At 36.1% G+C, this 19761-nt stretch overlaps 1 long non-coding RNA gene across 1 annotated transcript in view; it reads left to right on the forward strand.

Moving 5' to 3' along the window:
- Nucleotides 1-1552: 1552 nt before the first annotated feature.
- The window catches only part of LOC147916430 (uncharacterized), a 330746-nt gene continuing 312537 nt past the window's right edge, over nt 1553-19761 (forward strand). Inside the window, exon 1 of the long non-coding RNA XR_015552908.1 lies at nt 1553-1673. This is a non-coding gene — a long non-coding RNA (uncharacterized LOC147916430). The remainder of the gene's footprint in view (nt 1674-19761) is intronic.

Below are 19761 nucleotides of genomic sequence, written 5' to 3' on the forward strand. Positions count from 1 at the left end.
AAGGTTTCTGCTGAGAAGTCAGCTGATAGCCTTATGGAGTTTCCTTTGTATGTAACTTGACATTCTCTTGCGGCTTTTAGGATTCTCTCTTTATCTTTAATTCTGGACATTTTGATTATGATGTGTCTTGGTGTGGGCCTCTTTGGGTTTATCTTGTTTGGGGCTCTCTGTGCTTCCTGTACCTGGATGTCTGTTTCCTTCCTTAGGTTAGGGAAGTTTTCATCTATTATTTCTTGAAATAGATTCTCTGCCCCCTTGTCTCGCTCTTCTCCTTCCGGACACCTATAACACGGATGTTAGTGCGCTTGATGTTGTCCCAGAGGTCCCTTAGACTGTCCTCAGTCTTTTTAATTCTTTTCTCTTTTACCTGTTCACCTTGGGTAATTTCTTCTAGTCTTTCGTCCAGCTCACAGATCCGTTCTTCTGTATCCTCTACTCTGCTTTTGAGTCCCTCTAGTGAATTTTTCATTCATTTCCCGTATTGTATTCTTCATTTCTGATTGGTTCTTTTTTATATCTTCCATTTCTTTGTTGACATTCTCTCTGAGTTCATCTATTCTTCTCCCCAGATCAGTGAGCATCCTTAACACTCTTAGTTTGAACTCTCTGTCAGGTTGACAGAGAGTTGCTCATTTCTGTTTCACTTAGTTCCTTTTCTGGGGTTTTGTCCTGTTCCCTTACTTGGAATGTATTCTTTTGCCTCCTCATTTTGCCTCTTTCCCTGTGCTTGTGTCTACGTATTAGGTAGGTCAGCTACGTCTCCTGCTCTTGGATAAGTGACCTTATGTAAGTGATGCCTTAGGAGGCTTCCAGTGTGCTTCCCTCAGTTCTCAATGTTCCAGGGGTGACCCCTATGTGGGCTACGTGTGTCCTTCTGTTGTGGCCTGTTTGCTCTCCCTGTAGGCACCCAGGGAGGCCGAGTTATGCTCCTGGCCAGCTGTTGTAATGCTCAGCTGCTTGTAGTTGTTGTGGGCCCTTCAGTCTCTTTATCAGGTGTGGGGAGCCCCAGCACAGTTGGATGCAAATTCTAATACCACATTTGTGTTGCAGTATTTCTTTTAGGTGAGTAGGCCCCCAGTGTGGTGGGTTGTTAGGCTCAGGGCTTTACAATTGCTGTAAGCCTCTAGCCTATTAGGTCTCTTGTCAGCTCTCTGAGGATTGCGGCTGTGTGGGACTGGCCTCAGGCACGGGAGCACCCAATTGTTTCAGGCTTTGGAAGGTGGGGCAAACCCCCTATGTGGGTCTTTGAGAAGCACAAGTCTTCTGCAGCTGACAAGCCCTGCTGCCCACAGGTCCACACACACAGTCAACACAGTCTTGCCCCATGTGCATGCCCCGACCTCCCCAAGTGGACCCAGTCTCTCCACGGCGGGAGTCCCACACATTCCGCCACCACCCCACACTCTCCAGCAGCTCCTTGTGCACACCCTGCCCCGCTAAAGTTGGCTCAGTTGCCAGGCTGCAGAGAATCTAGTCACCAATCTATACAGGCCCACAAGTTGCCTGAGGGCTTGTTGTTGGGTGGGGCAGACCCTGGGCTAGCTGGCCCCAGGGAGAACTCCAATGGCGTCTGTGTCAGCACGCCCACACCAGGCCACAACAATGGCCGCCGCCAATGTCCCAGTCCCTGGAGAGGTCTCACTCCTCACCGAGATGCACTCAGGGCCTATTAGGTGAGTCTCTTTTCACCACAGCACTGTGTACCTTTCTTTCTGGTGATTTTAGGATGCTTCTGGAACGGGTGAGTTTGTGCGTGGGCCCTTTAAGAGCCAGTTTTAGTTTCTTTGTGAACCAGGTTTTCTGGGGGTGCTCCCCAATGTTTTAGTAGCAGTCAAAGTCAGATATTATGCCACTGGTCTCTATTGTTCTGGGTCCACAAAATCCCCACAGTGGGGGTGCTCCCGGCTCAGGGCCCAGCACCTCCAGGGAGGCTGCGGACCTGTGAGCTGCTCCCGGCGGCCATGAAGCTGGCGGCTTGTGAAGGAAGCCTTTTTCCTCTCCAGAAGGGAGTCTCTGCCTCTTCTACCTCAGTTAGGATTGTCTGTTGTTGCAGGAGTTCCTCTTATCCAGTTTTCAGTTCTGTCTCAGGGGTAATATTTCCACGAATAGTTGTAAATTGGCTGTGTCCACGGGAGGAGGTGAGTTCTGAGTCTGCTTACGCTGCCATCTTGACTCCTATATCTCTATATAGTAAGTCTTGAAGTCAAGTAGTTTAGTCCTTCAACTTTGCTCTCCTTCAATACTGTGTTGGCTATTCTAGGTCTTTTTCACATTCATATACATTGTGGAATCAGTTTGTCTACATACACAAAATAACTTTCTGGGATTTCTGTTGTGATTGCTTTGAATCTATTAAAATAGTTGGACAGAACTGACATCTTGATAATATTGAGTCTCCCTATCCATGAATATGGACTATCTCTCCATTTATTTACTGCTTTGACTTCATTCATCAGAATTTTATTGCTTTCTTTGTATAGATCTTGCACAGATTTTGTTAGATTTATATCTATATACATAATTTCTGGAGTGCTAATGTAAATGGTATCATGTTTTTAATTTCAAATTCCACTCACTCATTGTTAGTATATGGGAAAGTGATTGACTTTTGTATACTAACTTTGTATCTTGTGAATTTCCATATTTCTTATTAGTTCCAGAAGTTTTTTTTGTCAATTCTTTTTGATTTTCTACATAGACGATCATGTCATCTACAAAGACAGCTTTATTTCTTTCTTCCCATTCTGTATACCTTGTATTTCCTTTTCTTGTTTTACTGCATTAGCTAACACTTCCAGTATAATGTTGAAAAGGAGTGGTGAGAGGTGATTATTCTATTTTAAAATTACATTACAGCTAGTCTAAAAGTTACATTCCACCAAAAAGGTCAAAAGTTCTTTATATTTTAGGCAACCTAAAAAAATAGCTTCAATATTTAGAAAGCAAAAACAATCAGAATTGCAATGAGTGAGTACAGAAAATTCTATTTAAAGATGGTAATGTGAAGACATTGTTACTTATTTTCCACCCTTTGAAATTTACCAATAAGTATAACACCAAAATTAGCTTCTGAAAAATATTTTTAAAGCAAATTTATTAATAGAACTCATACACAAATTATATGCCATGAGAATCTAGGGGGAAAAAAACATAGAAAAGCTCAATAAGTGTATAAAGAATGTTCAGCCTAAATAATAATTAAAGATATACAATTTGAAACAATAACAAAATACTTTATATATATCTCATGGGTATTAATAGATAAATTACTAATGTATTCTGCAAGAATACATAATGTATTCTGCAAGAGAGTGGAAAAATATGCACTCCCATCAACTTTTAGTGAGAGTATAAATTTGTGTAGATTTTTGGAGAGCAAAAGCACTGTGTCTACTATGATTCTTTTTAAATATGCATAGCCTTTGCTTCCCTAAAATTCTCCTTCTAGATTTCTGTCTTATAGAAACATCTCAATGTGAAAAATATGAGTTGAGAGTATAATTAGTAGCATTGTGTGTGATAGCAAAAATAGTCTACCAAAAGGAGAATAGCTAACAAAATTACGTATGAGAGGAAATCTTAGGTAGCTATGAAAAAAATCACAGGTGTGCAAGATCGGCAAAATACGTTACAGCTACTTTATTGCATGATACCAGAGGATAGTCATTCATGTTATTTAAACAGAAAAAAACATGGTAGCCCAACTTTTTGTATGAAAAAAAAATCCAACTCATGTGTATGTTTTTGTGTACATTTAAGTAAAAAATGACAACTCCCATTGTTTAGCAAAATCTTGCACAGAACTTCAGCTATTACTATGACTTTTAGGGGTCAGAAGTTCATACTATTGCCAATTTGATCTTTTTATACTTTTAGAGGCAGGCATGGTAATTGCCAACCAGAGGCAATTTCAGCCAACTGTAGATGTAGGCATGTCAACACTAGACTAAAAACAGAACTGAGATCAGAGCCTTCCTATATTCCCTGTAAGTATATTTCACTCTATATCTTAACACATTTTGTCCATAAAGAATTCTAATGTATCTTGGCTTACAAGTACATTGCATTAAAAATGTTGCCAACTTTTTTTTTTCAGTAAGTAAACACTGTTTCCCACTGTCACTTAAAATTATCCCTTAGAAACTTGCAAAGCACCAAGAGCAGAGAGATTCTTGTTTAGAAAAAAAACAGTTCAGACAAATACACATTCCTCAAGCTATCTCAAATATTTTAGGCTAGAACACAGGGAGAGATAGCAGTTAACAATGGCCATAAGAAAGATAAACACAATAGTTCAGAAAGTATTGCAGGTAGAATGTTTTAAATATATTTTATTACACTCATCTATGTTGCTAGCCTTGAAAAAATCAGAATATGTTTTTGGTTTTGGCTGTAAGCTTCCGTTAAGGTGAGGCAGAATGTCCTCCCATATGTGGTTTACAGGTGTTATGAACTAACTCAAAAGCTTGTGTATAAAGACTAAAACCTTGATTATGGGAGAGAGTATTATTCTTCACTTTTCCAAGCTTTATTGAGATCAAATTGACATATAACATTGTATTCATTCAAAGTATACAACATAATTTGATATATGTACCACAATTAATTACCACAATTAATTAGCACAATTAATTTAGTTAACATCCATTTCACGTAGTCACATTTCTTTTTTTCTTGTGATGAGGATTTTTAAGATGTTCCCTCTTAGCAATTTTCAAATATACAATCAGTATTGTTAACTATAGTCATGATGCTGTACATTCCTTCCTGGGAAATTATTCATCTTATAACTAGAAGTTTGTATCTTTTGACCACTTTCACTCATTTTCCGCACCCTTTCCTCCTGCCTCTGGTAACCACCAATCTGTTTCCTGTTTCTATGAACTCGATTTTTATTTTTTAGGTTCCACATATAAATGAGATCATACAGTATTTGTCTTTGTCTGTTTGACTTATTTCACTTAGCATAATGCCCTCAAGATTCATCTATGTTGCCATAAATAGCAGGATTTCCTTCTTTATTGTGATTGAATAACATTCCATTGTATATATATACACGACATTTTCTTTATCTATTCATTTACCAGTGGACACTTAGGTTGTTTCCATGTTTTGACTATTGCAAATAACGCTGCAATAAACAGAGGGGTGCAGATATCTCTTTGAGATAGTGATTTCATTTCCTTCAGATATCTACCGAGTAGTGGAATTGCTGGTTTTATGACAAAATTGATTTAAATATTTTGTACGTGCACTTCTAATTTATCATTTTTTTAATACTTAATCACAGCTACTAGCAGATAGATATTGTGTATAAATTATTTTATTGAATATCATTTTAATATTTTTAAAAATATTTGGTTAACATTAATTTGATTTGAAGGATAATTGTTTTAACTTCTCCATTAGAATTTTTTTGAAACTGTATTATTTTATTATTAAGGAATCTACTTCTATGACTGTCATGAATAGAATTTTTTTTATGTTGACATGAAAAACCACCGAATAGATTTATAAAAATCAAATCTAATTATTTATTCATTGTTATCCTTTGTATTTGATTTGTTGAATGAAGCTAAATCATCTATTAAATGTCAAAATGGCTAACTAATAGTCATGAAGCTAGGGTTGCCATTGAGCAAACTTTGCTTATTGACCCTTGTATTTTCCCATGCCCTGAATACTGTCCCAATCTATACCTGTGCATCTGGTGACTTTGTCCATTTCTTTCCAGTTTTATTGCACATATACTAACCACTGACTTTTCCCTTATGTTCTTCGATGCCAACTGTTGTCTTTTTCTAATTGTATAGCTAAACACAGCATAATTGTCTAATTTTGCACACTTGTCTATACTTATTCCCTTGATTCAGACACCTTTAAAAGTTAGTTCAGTTTATTATCTATCTTGCATATTATTAAAATATTTTAGGTAAAATTAATTTATTTGGGCCTTTCAGAATAACTCTGATTTTAGAAACTGTTTCTTCAGAGTTCATGACATTCTTTTTTAGTAATTTCTTAAGCAATATTTTTTGGTATTTTTGAAGAGTTCATAGATCTAAGCATATTTTATTTTAAAAATAGAAATAACATATGTATACTATAATGTGCTAAGTAAAACGCTATAAAATGCTCACTGTATCACTGCATGGAGGAGCTTTGATAAGTTGTTATGCAAAACAGATATAGACGAGGATATAGGTATAAAATCAGCTTTAAAGATTTGTAGTATCTAAATAATCCAGCAACTCTCATTTTCATGTTAGAAAAGTTGATAGAATCAATAATGATTAAGGAAATATTATTATGATGGAAATGGCAACATGATTTAGACAATCTGCCTTCTTTTAATATTCTCCATTGCTTAAAGAATAACGTCTAGAGAATCATACAAGGTCTTCCATGAACTAACTTTTGACTTTCTCTACTCACTAAAGACAGAAATGTGGATTTGCAAACTTGAGGAAAAGAAACGAGATAAGAAGATATTGTAATAGTTAATATGAAAGTTGATAAAGCTTGAACTAAGGCAGTAAGAATGGGAAAAGTATAGTGGGATTCAAGAGACCCTTTTGAAATAGAGTTGAGATACTTTGATTATCAGTTGGAAGCAAGAAGAATGACTGTAAAAAATTTATAGAGCAAAGAGAAAGTGCATATCTTTTCCTTGAGATGAAGATCTGCTTAGTAATGAGATCCTAAAGCAACACAGAAAGATGGCAGATATATCCGAAGCTGTTGCCTTTGGGATCAGGCTAACGGCGTGAGTTCAGTTTATACATTCTTAGAGTTTTCTGCTCAACAATGAAAAGTTAAATGCCGCAGAGGAAAAAAATAGCATGTCCAACAGTATTCTTTATATTTAGCAAATATATTATCTATTAAATGGAATGCAATTTGAAAAGTAGAGTTTAGAGTCTACAGACATGTTTCAGATATTGGAAAATGTTTCAACACAGGAGGACTTTGTGACAAATCAAGGTGTTATAGAATCATACGTTTGTATCTTAAATTACGTATTTGTGGAACATTGAGTAGCAGCTTACACAAAAGTCAAATAACATCAAGTTTTCCTAATTCGACAGTACATAAAAAAAAAATATATTAATAAAATTTCTCAATTTTAAGTTTCCCTGCTCAATATTTTCTATCTTCGACACCTAGCAAGAAACAAAATAAATGAGAAAAAACAAAAAGCTAAATAATATTAATGGAAATGTCAGAAATACGATTACAAGAAAGTCTTATATGTGTTACTTTTTAGTTGTAGGAACTTGCTTACATATACTTATTTTGTTAGTAAAGTTGTTGCTATTTCACAGAAATGATTAAATATATCAATTCTCCTGGAATTCTTAAAACAGTACCATGACTTCCAGACTCACTGCCTGCCCACTAACAAGTGTGAATTACAGCTAGGAAGCTCCCCTGAGAGGAACAAGTGGGGATGGAAATGAATAAAGAAGCAAAAATGAGAGAAAGGCAGAGAAGACCCATGCAAAGGGGCAATCATTGTGTTTCCTACCTTTCTCCTCTGTTCCAGTTTCTGTGTTAGCATTGATTATTTCATCATTGTATCTATTATCGTCAACTCCACTATGAGGTGGCATAAATAATTTCAATTAATGGCCGAGAACCTGAAATCCAGAGAGGTTCAGTTACTTTCCCTAAGTCTCACAGCTAGCAATATCTAAGATAGTTCAGTGTGATTTCAAAGTCTGTTTTGCTTTCCAAAAGCTTTGCTGTCTAGAAGACTTAAAATTAAGAGTGGTTAATTAGCTAAACTCAATAGTATATGAGATAGATTCTAGTTGACTTAAAACTTAATGGAAGAACATGACTGATACTTTTATTGGTGGGTGGGCCAGTGCTACTATTTTCACCTCCTTAAATAGTTCAAACTTACCTGGTTAGGCTTGTTTTGTTCAAAAATGAAAAAGGTTAAAAAAATGCAAACTTTCACCTTGAATGAAATAAGAACATGATAAAATTCCAGAAAATCAAGGAGAATTCAAATAAGATAAACTCAAATCTAGTGACCTCATTTCAACATCCTAGAATTAGGAAATGCTCCTTGAATTAGGATTAAGTTTAATGCACGACCATTCAATTTAGGTCTACTTTAACCACATTGAGTGGAATGCAGCTGCCATTCATTAGAATCAGAATTTTCCCAGAAGGTCTGGGATATTTAAACATAGCTGCATTATTCCAGTATTGGGACTCAATATGTGAGGCAGCTCAAAAAAATCAGAAAAATGACTATGGCCTTTGATTAAGTGACAAAATGGCCGGAATTAATTTCAAGAATTATGTCCGATATTTGCCCCACTTCATATAATTTTTGTCCCCAATTCTGATCTCCGCTTGATAACTGAATCTCAGACTATTCTCTTTCTGTGATCAAATTCTTAGCTCAGACCCCAGAAATTACTAGGCCTAGTTTCTTTCCTTGCTGCCTATCCAACCATAAGCATTCACATTAGGACAGCTAACACACTTCCACCTTCATCACACTAACTCTAAGACAAAAAAACCAGTGTTTCTCGCTGGAGCTCTGATGTTGTAGTGCACAAATGTTGTGGCTAAAACATCTGAAATGTAAGTTTCCAAGATACAAGATGAAACTAGAAACAAACCTAAGGTATTTAAATAAATCCATGAATGACAACCCAACGAGTGACAATGTTAAACCCTTCGTTTTAAGGGAGATTATGACAGTTTGGCCAGAGCCGTGTTTCATTTATATTTATAGCACTAGGCACAGCCATTGCATTCATAGAATAAATGTTCAATCATCAGGTGATTAGTTGAAACATCAATATCAGTCAGGATTCTTAGAACTAAGCAAATGAAATTGTCTCTGGCTGATTCTAGCAGCAAAGGAATAGACTGAAAGATTTGCTGGAGAGGTTGGGACATGAGACTTGTAAAATGAGTAGGAACGAAGGAGGCTAGGTGGGAGAGAGGACCACAGAATTGCTCTAGAAAGTGAGTTTAGTAAGGACACCACAACCACTGTTTTGAACCACAGATACCATATCTTGCCCCATCACCGTGACCTATGCTGGACACCTGACCTCTAGCTTTGTTGTCACTATCGTCCCTAGAAGCTAGATGTGACTGCCGTCACTTGGCCACTTCCAGTGTTAGGTGCTTTTCTGATCATGTCTCAACTGTTCTATTTACTTTTAATGTTGTATTCTATTAAAAAAAAAACAACACCAATGTAGAAGCCAGGGTGGTTCAAGGGGACGGGTTGAAATATTTAGCTTGAGAAGATGGATGAAAGCTGTTTTAAATATTTAAAGGACGTGCTTATGGAAGAATTTTAAGTTTTTCAAGGATGGAACAAAGACAAATGAGTAAAAATTATAGGAAGGCAAGATTTCTTTTTAATATTAAAAAAGTCCAAAATTGGAATGGGCAAGATTCCTGCTCCTAGGAGTAATTATGCAGGAACACAATGGTCACTTTCTAGGGATATCATGGAGCAAATTACTGTTTGAGTGTGAGACTGGACTACATAACTGATAAGAAAAACTTAAGTCTAAGTCTCCACAGTCCTTTGATCTCTGCCCATGAATTTCATGTAAAATAGTTAACATTGTTAATTTGTCTTCAAGTTGAAAGAAATTTTACATTTGTACAAAAGAACAAAATTTGCCTCCAGCCTCTTGAGCATAATCATTTATGTGTAATGCTACACCATAATTATTTCTCAGTGTTTTTCTTAGCAGTTTGTGGTGTGGACAGATACATCCCAACTTGGTGTGGCTATTGGATTGTTTTAGATATGGCTATTGAAAACATGTATCCTGTGTGTGCTTTTGGAACTGAGTATTTGGATTTTCATTCAAATAGTTTGTTAGATATTCTAGAACATTTCATGTATATTTTTGCATGATTATTTAGTTTTTTATTTTGAAATAATTCTGAAGGTATAGAGAAGTTGCAAAATAATACAAAGAATTCCTCTTCTCCCTTCACTGAGGTTCTCCAAAAGTTAATGGTACTATATTTGCTTAATCATTCTTCTCACTCTGTGTGTGGGTGTCTCTGTGTGTGTATGACTGTGTTGTCAAAGAAAAATTGCATTGATGGAGTTAAACAGGCAAAGAAGACTTTATTCAAGACTGTTGCAATAGAGGAGAGAGATTTAACTCAATTTCTTTGAAACAAACTGCTGGAGGATTTTTAAAAGCTGGGGCGGGGCCGGCCCGGTGGCACAAGTGGTTAAGCACGATCCGCTGCAGCAGCCTGGGGTTCACACGTTTGGATCCCAGGTGCGCACCAATGCACTGCTTGTCGAGCCATGCTGTGGCAGCATCCCATATAAAGTAGAGGAAGATGGCCACGGATGTTAGCTCAGGGCCAATCTTCCTCAGCAAAAAAGAAGAGGATTAGCATCAGATGTTAGCTCAGGGCTGATCTTCCTCGCAAAAAAAAAAAAAAGCTGGAGCAATATAATGGATAAGTACTAGAGGACATTAGAGGGGAGATTGGCCAACGTGATTAGGCCATCTGTGTTTGCTAATTGGTGCTTATCTAAGTTAGGGCTCCTACCCTTGCACAGAGATGCAGGGATAGAGACACTATCTTTCTTGATGATTACATTTCAAAGGGATGACTCCCTGGTCCTTGAGAAAGACATTGCTGGGTTGTAAAACTGGCAAAAGACCATGAGGTGATTTACATATCGAAGGAACAAGAAAAATTTATAATCTTGAGTTTTCTAAACGCTCTGAGAAAAGTGAAGCCAGGGGCCTATAGTCAAAAGAAATTTGTCTAAAGTTGATAGGAATGGTAAGACCATGTTGGTCAGTGTGTGCATATAGTGGTCATGGTGATGGTACAGACTATGATCCAGGGTTCAAAATAGTGGATGAATACACACACACACACACACACGCACATAGACATGTGCATATGTGTGCATATTTATATGTTTTTCTGAAATGTTTGAGAGTAGGCTGCTCTATCAACTTTAGTAAAGAATAATTCTTCAAGATTTACTATAATCTGTTTTCTTTATATCTTAGGGTCCTGAACAGTAATTGACTGTGGTTAGGCATGTTTGTAATTAATGTGAAGATTTATGTTTTAGTAATCTCAAGAGGAAATGTTTTCCATCAAGGTCTCTAGACTTTTGGAATTCCTTACTACTTCTAGCTACGTCAGAAAACTGAGTAGGTTAAATTTAAATGCCTATGGTGAGACGCATATGTTTTATTATACTTTTGCCAGGTTGATGCAGGAAGCTTAACAAAAGCAAGGGAGTCCCTTCCATTATTAATGATTCTCTAGGCCCTTAGCCACATTCTGTTAGCCACAGAAATAAATAAATGAAATATTCATTAAAACATTTAAACTTTCAACATGGTATAAACGAAGATGAAAGGAATGACATGGTATGAATAGGCTCTCATTGGACTGAGTTATCATGTGAAAATTTTCCAAGAAAAACTGACAGTTTTTGAAATTTCTTAGTAACTCAGAGGATGTATGATTGTTTTTTAAGTGTCCATAGGTCTTCAGTTTGGCTAGATACAAAAATGCACAAATGTCAGAGCATGCACTTTTATATATCAAACATATCAGCAAGAAAGACAAGGGAATTATCCTTCGTTTTACTATTTCTAATAATTTGCATTTGTAAACTTCTAGACACAAACTAAGGTTTCTAAAATAGATGTTAACAACATCCTATTAGCATTTGGATATATAAGATACCTGAATCACTGAGTAAGAATGTTGATTCAAAGTCTCCATCAGGAGGTGGCATACTTTTTCTGCAAAGGGTCAAGTAGTAAATATTTTAGATTTTGCAGACCATGTATGCTCTCAATCATATATCCTTTTTTGATTTCTTTTACAACCTTATAAAAATGATTTTTAGCTCAAGGGCCATGCCAAATCACTCTGGGGCTAGTATTTGGCCCATGGGTTTGACCCGTTTGCTGATCCCTGGTCTAGATCACATATATATTCTGCTGTAGAAGATTATAATAGACATAATTTATTTATATAGGCTAGTAAAAGTCCTTAAAATTTTGCTTAAGGAAGTCATTGCCTTAATGTTATTCAGTGGCAAAAATTCTAAAATACATGCTACTGCTGATTTTATTGCCAAAATGACTACCGAAATAATGATTCTATTAATATATTAGGGCTGAATAAAATTAAAGTCTAGGGGCCGGCCCGGTGGCATAGTGGTTAAGTGCGCTCACTCTGCTTCAGCGGCCCGGGGTTCGCAGGTTCAGAGACCGGGCGCACACAGACGCACTGCTTGTCAAGCCACGTTGTGACGGCGTCCCGTATAAAGTAGAGGAAGATGGGCAAGGATGTTAGCCCAGGGCCAATCTTCTTCAACAAAAAGAGGAGGGTTGGCATCGGATGTTAGCTCAGGGCCAATCTTCCTCACCAAAAGAAAAAAAAAATTAAAGTCTAAATTCAAGTTTAGAAAATATGTAATTAATGTTTATCAACCTATTGGCATTCTTGTAGAGGTAAACTGAACATGCTCAAGGTTACTATAAATCAATATCTAACTGAATATGGAAAATGTAGTGCATTTCCTACACTACAATTTCCTAGTGATTGTGTATGTGTGTGTGTGTGTACATACATGCCTGCATGTGTGTATGTGTGTATTATTATACCATGCAACTGCTATTATGATTCCTAGTTAACCTATCATAATAATTATTGGTAGAACCAATCTTGGTTGCAAAAGGAATAAGTCTGACCTGAGATGGGCAAACATTACGGTTTATTTTACTCACCACTATATAATTGGTCTTAAGCAGAGTGTCTGGCATAGAAGACGCTAAATAAATATTAAATGAATGAATAGAAGGAAATTATCATAATCAAACTATTGATATCAGTAAGGCCTTTGTGGCTAGAGAGACAATCAGGCCTGAAGTAATAAAGGCAATGAACAGAAAGTCAGGACAAGATTCAGACTCAGAGAAGAAAACAGAGACTGCTTCTGGAAGAGGGATACGTGCCAGAAGTTGGATCAGGGTAGAAAAAGTCTCACAACTGCAACTCAGATGTGGGAACAGAGGAGAATCATGCTGAATCTCTGGTCTCTTGGCTTCCAAACCTTCTTTCTCTGACTGAGCAGAGCTGGACTCAGAGTATACCTTGAATTGAACCTATAAGGGGGGATATTGTGGTTTCTCTGAAAAAGGACAGACATCTTTGATTCTCAAAAGGCAGCCCAGAGTCTCATATCTAGCAGTTGTTTACTACTTAACTAATTAAAGAGATAACTGTGGTGGAAAGGGAGTCAAGCAGATCATTCAAGTTGTCTTTTAAAAAATTTATTTATATTTATAAAGTATCACATAGTTTTTATGAAATGATGACTGAGTATATTGGGACTCATGACGATTAAGTTTAGTAACTAAATAGCATTTCCTTTCCATGATGATTCATAGTATTAATTTAATTACTCCTCAGTTATTAACCATGATTTTGATATTAATTCGTTGAGTTTTAGGACTAACATCAGTACAAACCATGAGCCTTTTTTCTCCTGTTCTTGTAAAAGTATAGTGAATATCTGATAAAATATCATTGAAAGACAATGTCACCTATTATGAACACAAGTAAAATGTGTGACTTCTACAATAATAAATCAGTACAGAAACAAAAGTACTTAATTTTATTTCACAGACAAGGAAGAGTTTAGATGACTTTTTATTCGTTCAAAACTAGGAACTGGGAAATTGATCAAAAAGAAAAAATGGAGTAGTAACTTTAGTAGAAAATTTCTTAACAACTCTGAAGTGCTGTTTGCGACCAGCTGTGGGTAACAGAAAACAGTTGAGATGGCCTTTTATGTCTTCTGATTTTTCTGAATCCCCATCCAGCCTAATAGTTGCTGTATTTCACACAGTTCTTAGCATATCATAGTAATCCAATAAATAGATTTGAAATTATTTGCTACAAAACGAATATCTTGAATGAAGTTTCAAACTATAATGCAGTGGTGCAATGAAGCTAACCCCGACGAGCTTACACAAGAAAATTGTTAAATTTTCAGGAAAGACGCAAGACTTTATTGAACAATTAAATTGTATGAACTCAAAATGAAATAAATTATACCAAAAACAAAAGTAATAAACACTCAGAACTCATCACTTCCTAATCATTTTATTGTATTGTACTACCTCTGATCCTGACGTTATGTCTATTATTTCCAATTGGTGGAAATACTATATAACAGTATATTACTGCACATCTCTTCCCATTTCTGCATTCAGTGATGTCATTTTATATCATGAAATATGCCATTGTGGAAGTATTGACATCAAAAAACTAGCAGATGCTACAAATCAGGTCTATTTTCCCCTAAAGAACCAATTGCTAAACATTTACCAGCATACCAACTTTCATCAAAAACAACTTTTTCTCTGTTTGTAAGATGACCATATAAATGAGACAGGGATTGGAAAGAGAGGATTTGACCCAAAAGATTACAAGGGGAAACAAATGACATGTTTATGCAAATTTACTCATTAAAATAGGTTGTCTAAATTAGGTAAAAACACAGGCACAAAATTTTACTTGAAAGGACAGTCTGAATTCTCCATTAGGAAGACTTGCTAAGGTAGATGAATCAATATGTAATTGTCTCTAAACAGCAGACAGACAAGCTATTACAGTTGCTATGTGTGGATGAGTGGTATTCACAAAAGTTCAACTTTTTCTCAGCCTTGAAAATATCAAACATATGTTTTTCATTTTGACCCTTACATTGACCGCTGTGTTAGCAATTATGCGACAAGTTATCAGTGGCACAAGCAAGCTTCCAGAATGCTAAGTTCGATTAAAGCATTCGGAACATACAGTAGAAGCCAAGGCTGGGGACTGCTTCCCTGTCTGAGCAGCCTTTTTGCTAGCTGTACTTCATATGGGAGGAAACAATTCTGGCAGACCGGCATTCATCAGGAGGAACAAACTCAAACGTTTGTTTTCAATTTCCTCAAATTAGAAACGAAAAAGTTAAGTTGCTCCTAATTTCCTGAAAAATATAGAATTTAAAGCAAGAAGCCAAGTTTGCTCTCTTTTGAATGCTGTAACATTTTTTCCTGTCTTAAAAAACTAAGAAGGAAACAATTCTGCACTATATATATTAATATGATACTGTTCTTTTTGCAGTTTAAGGCAGGATAAAACACTGGGTAAAAGCATGAGCTTTGAATCCTGGCAGACGCAGCTTCAAATCACCACTATGTCATTTACTATGTGATTTTGAGGCAACGTATTTAACCTTTTTCCCCCTTGTATCAAATAGAAGTATAAAATCTACTTTGTAGGAATTTCATGAAGATTAAATATGAAAATATGTCCAGGATGTAATTAGCAATCAATAAATTATGGCTTGAAATATCACTAGAAGAGGGAAAGGTATTTCAGAAATATGTCTGAACAGATTGAAATGGAAGATATTCAGTCTTGAAATTCTGCTGTAACATTAGAATAAATTACTTTCACATTAGAGTGAAAGTAGCGCTAGAGTACTAGCGCTCACTATAAACTAAAGTAAATTCTGCTGCCAGGATATTTGTATAATCTTTGTTGCTCTCGTTTCTGTTTCTGTATTGTTTCTATCCCTCTGAACCAGCAGGGAGCAAAGTTGCATATGTTGTTCCAGCTGCTGTTGCTTCAGGCTTTACACGTTGGCATTAACTTGTGAGACTGATATATGGAGCCAAGAATCTGTTTGAATTTTTTCACAATGGGATTACAGGGCAAACTTTTATTTTGTAATATATGAGTCTGAGTATTGCCTAGATTTGTTTTAACAATGCTTTCTTCAACTGTGGCTGAAGTTCAATTCAATGTGATACATATAGTCATCAAATATTTATTGAGAGACTATATGTGCTGGTTATAATTTCTGGAACTAGGAATCAATGAACAAGGCAAATCTGTATATTTTATGAAGCTTGCCATTTAGGTGTGGGGGAGATAACCATAATAAATAAGTAGTTTATATATGTGATACATATATACTTCTCACTCTCAGGGTGAGAAGTACTTTGGAAAATAGTATAAGGTAAGAGAAATTGTGCAAGTTGCAATTTACATGTACTTCGAGACCTTGCACAAATATCACCTCAGTGACACCTCCCCTGCCCACTCCACATAAAATTGTAATCTCTTCCAAAATCCAAACTCCAAGTCCCCTATACTTGCTCTATGTTCTCCATAACAATTACCACTATTATTACTATTTATTATCTTTCTTCTCCCTCCCACGTAAATGTAAACTCCACGAGTGCGAGGATTTTTGTCTTGTTCTTTGTCTGTTTTATTCTCACTTAGGCAAAACCACTAGTAACTGTGTCCAGCATGTGGCAGAAAATCTTGAAAACTGATCAAGGACCAGATGATGAAGGACCATGTTAAGGAATTTCACATTTATTATACTGGGCACTGTGAGCTACTGAGCACATAGCATAATCTGTTTTGCACTTGAGAATGATCATTTCATTCTGTGAGAGTGTGAGGGATAGCTGGAAGGGGGGAGAGATTGGAGGCTATGGGAAAGGATGATTGCCTCCTCTAGGTAGTGGCAAGGAGGCTATAGAAGATGTAATGGAAAAAGGAGATGGATAGGACTTGTTGTCAATTGGAAATTGAGAGAGAAAAGAAGTTAGGGGGACATGCAGGCTTCAAGTTTGAATGACTAGATGGATAGTGATGCCCTTTATTGAACAGTGAGATAAGAAAACAGGAGGAGGGACACATTTGAGAGTATAGGTTCAGTTGACACATTCTGAATTTGAGTAAATATATGAGATAGGTAGAGGAAGTAAACTGTCTTAAATTCAGGACTGGAGTCTCAGAGGTATCAGGACTGGAATTACAGCTTTGGGAATCACGAGCATATTGGTAATAGTTGAGTTAAAAGCATGGCTGAAAAAACAACAATGTTTTATATGCTAAGAGAAAAGCAAATAAAAAGGGCATTTTTTTTTAAAGGCAGGGTGAAATCCCATTGGCAGAACAATCCAGAGCAGAGGTGAAATAACTCTCTACCTCTGAAATAGGCTAGGAGGACATAATGATGCTTACTCCTATTCCTGTTGAAGCAGCTATAGGAAACTTCCTTTTCTTCTCTCCACTTGGCCTAGGTACATGTCTTCTTAATAACTATTCTAAATGAGCTAAGCTTTCTTCTTTCATTTTCCTTTCACGTCTGTTATACTTAAGGATTTGGATGGTGCTGCATTCTGCTACAAATCAACTAAAGACCTGAGCTAAAGGCACACTCAGTCAACATCCAGGGATTCCACCTTCCACCACCTACCAAATACCTGAAACTCGGCCTCCTAGGGGCCCACGTCACTGCTATTCTTTTCCGAAGACTCCTAATCTGATGCTTCTCAGTAGAAATTACTCCACAGCAGGTTGTAAATCAATGATTTGGATTCTCTCTTCTAAACTGTAAATCTCTTGGGGGAGAAAAGTCATGTATGGCAAAAGAGAGTTTTCTATTGCTTCTTTGTCCTTCTTTTGCACTCATCTGGAAAATGCACTTGTACAATCCATCCTCTTAGCTTCTATACCTGAGCTACTGAGCACATCTTGAGGACATCACACAATTATGCTCATAAGGATCATCATATATGTATTGTTAGAAATTTTTACTGGAGCCTTGTCATTGATGGACAAGGATTTTAAATGTTTTCCATCTGTGTGTTGTTGGGTTTTTTTTCCACATTTTGCACAATTGATGGTAAAGTTCTTTAGTGATTTCTGGAAGCCCAAACTCCAGCACCACTGGCTCCTTGTAATTCAACACAACTCAATCCTCTTACTTCACAGAGGAAATAGAGGCTATGAAATCCTTCAACTTCTTACCCACCGCTGACATATGTCTTTCATCCTGATCCATGTTATGGTGGAAAAATGTATCCTATTCCTGTGTTAAGCTAATTTTTTTCAGTGAATACTATCTATAATTATAATATTCTAACATCTTTATCTTACACATTTTCTACCTTATCCTTTTTCCTAATTATTTCCCTTTACCATTATATTTGTATTTCCAATTCTGTGATCCATGGCATGCAATAATTTTTTTCTTGACTCCTTTTTCCCTATCTTTATTTTTTTCCTTACTATATTTTTCTCCTTTCACAACCAAGCTTCTTATAAAGCCTGTCTACTTTCTTTGACTCCATTTCTGAACATCAGATTCTCTCCAACACACTGCATTATGGTTTCTAATATCCACTAAAATTGCCTTCCATTGATAGGGCCAATGGAAAAAAAATAAGTCTATTATTTTATTTTATATTTCTTCTGTAGCATTTGATGCTTTTATGTAACTTGTACTTTCTGAAATAAAATTCTTCGTTGGCTGCTGGTATGCCATGCACTCCTTTTTTGTTCATTTGTTTATCCTCTGTCTATAGTTCCTTTTTCTCAATACCCTTCTATTATGTGCTGAATATTTTCCAAAGTTCCGTTTTTAGGTCTCTTCTCTTTCTTTGTGAATAATTGGTTTTCTCTCCCTTAGCCTCAAATGTCTGTCACCTATATACTGACCAACTGAAATCTAAATCTTAGCCCAGATAATTCCCTTGAACTTCAGATTAGCATATTGAGCTGCTCACTCCTCCCATCAAATCTTCACTTGATTTTCTTAGATATGTAAAGCAGATTATATTTTAGACAAAGCTCATTATCTCTCTCATCCATCCGTAAGATACTTGTGTCTCTTTTTTATTCCTTCCCTTAGAGAAAGACAAAACCCCAAACCAGAAAACTGGAAGTAATTATAACTTTTTCTTTTCTATTGGACCTCACAGACAGTTTGTCAACAAGTTCTTTCCATTCTGTCACCTTAACATCTCTTTGTCTTCTCTCAATCAAAAATTCTAAAGCTTCATCCAAGATCATCGTTAATAACTCTCCCAGTTAAGTCACTAGCTTTCTGACTGGGCCACTGTTTTCAGTTTCACTTTTTATAATTCCATGTGCTGTTTCCAGAGGAAGTTTTTAAAAATGATAATCATGGCATGTCAGTTTGCTATGGAATATGTTTTAATGGTTCTCTGTTTTTCTCAGCATTTAAACTCTATTTTTTAATATACTATGGAAGTCTTACTAAAGCTTATTCATGGTCTGTCTTCTGATCTCCTATTCGGCCTGGTCTTATCTCTTTATCTTGCTTCCTGTTCTCAGCCACACCGTAATCCTTACTTGCATTCTGTTCTCAGCCACACTGTAATCCTTACTTACATTCAACTTTTTTGTGATTTTGTTTGTTTGGACATATTTCTTTACTTCTTTGGAAAAGTCTTTCCTTCTTTGTGCATTTGAAAAATCGTATTTATTCTTCTTAACATAGTTCACATCTTACTTCCTCATGAAGCATCTCCAAATCTTAATGATAACTATAAACACACTCACTGATACTGTACTTTGTGGATAGTTTTATTGTCACACTTATGACATTTGATTATGGCATATTTATTCTTTTATCTGTATCCTTTCTTAAATTGTTAGCTCTTTGAGTGAGGGAACTTCATCTTCTTTCTCTTTTTCTCACTTCCTTTAATAGTGCCTGAACATATTAGAAATTCAATAGTTGTTTGTTCAACTGAATTAAATAAAAAAGCTAATATTAGGTACTAAAGAATGATCATATCATTATATTTAAGTATAGCCTTTAAATACTTTATAATTCACTCTTTAGGAAATTGAGAATGAATCGTTTTCTTCATC

This window comes from Ceratotherium simum, chromosome 8 (assembly GCF_057802395.1).
Source record: "Ceratotherium simum simum isolate JZ-2026a chromosome 8, ASM5780239v1, whole genome shotgun sequence".
Lineage (NCBI taxonomy): Eukaryota > Metazoa > Chordata > Mammalia > Perissodactyla > Rhinocerotidae > Ceratotherium > Ceratotherium simum.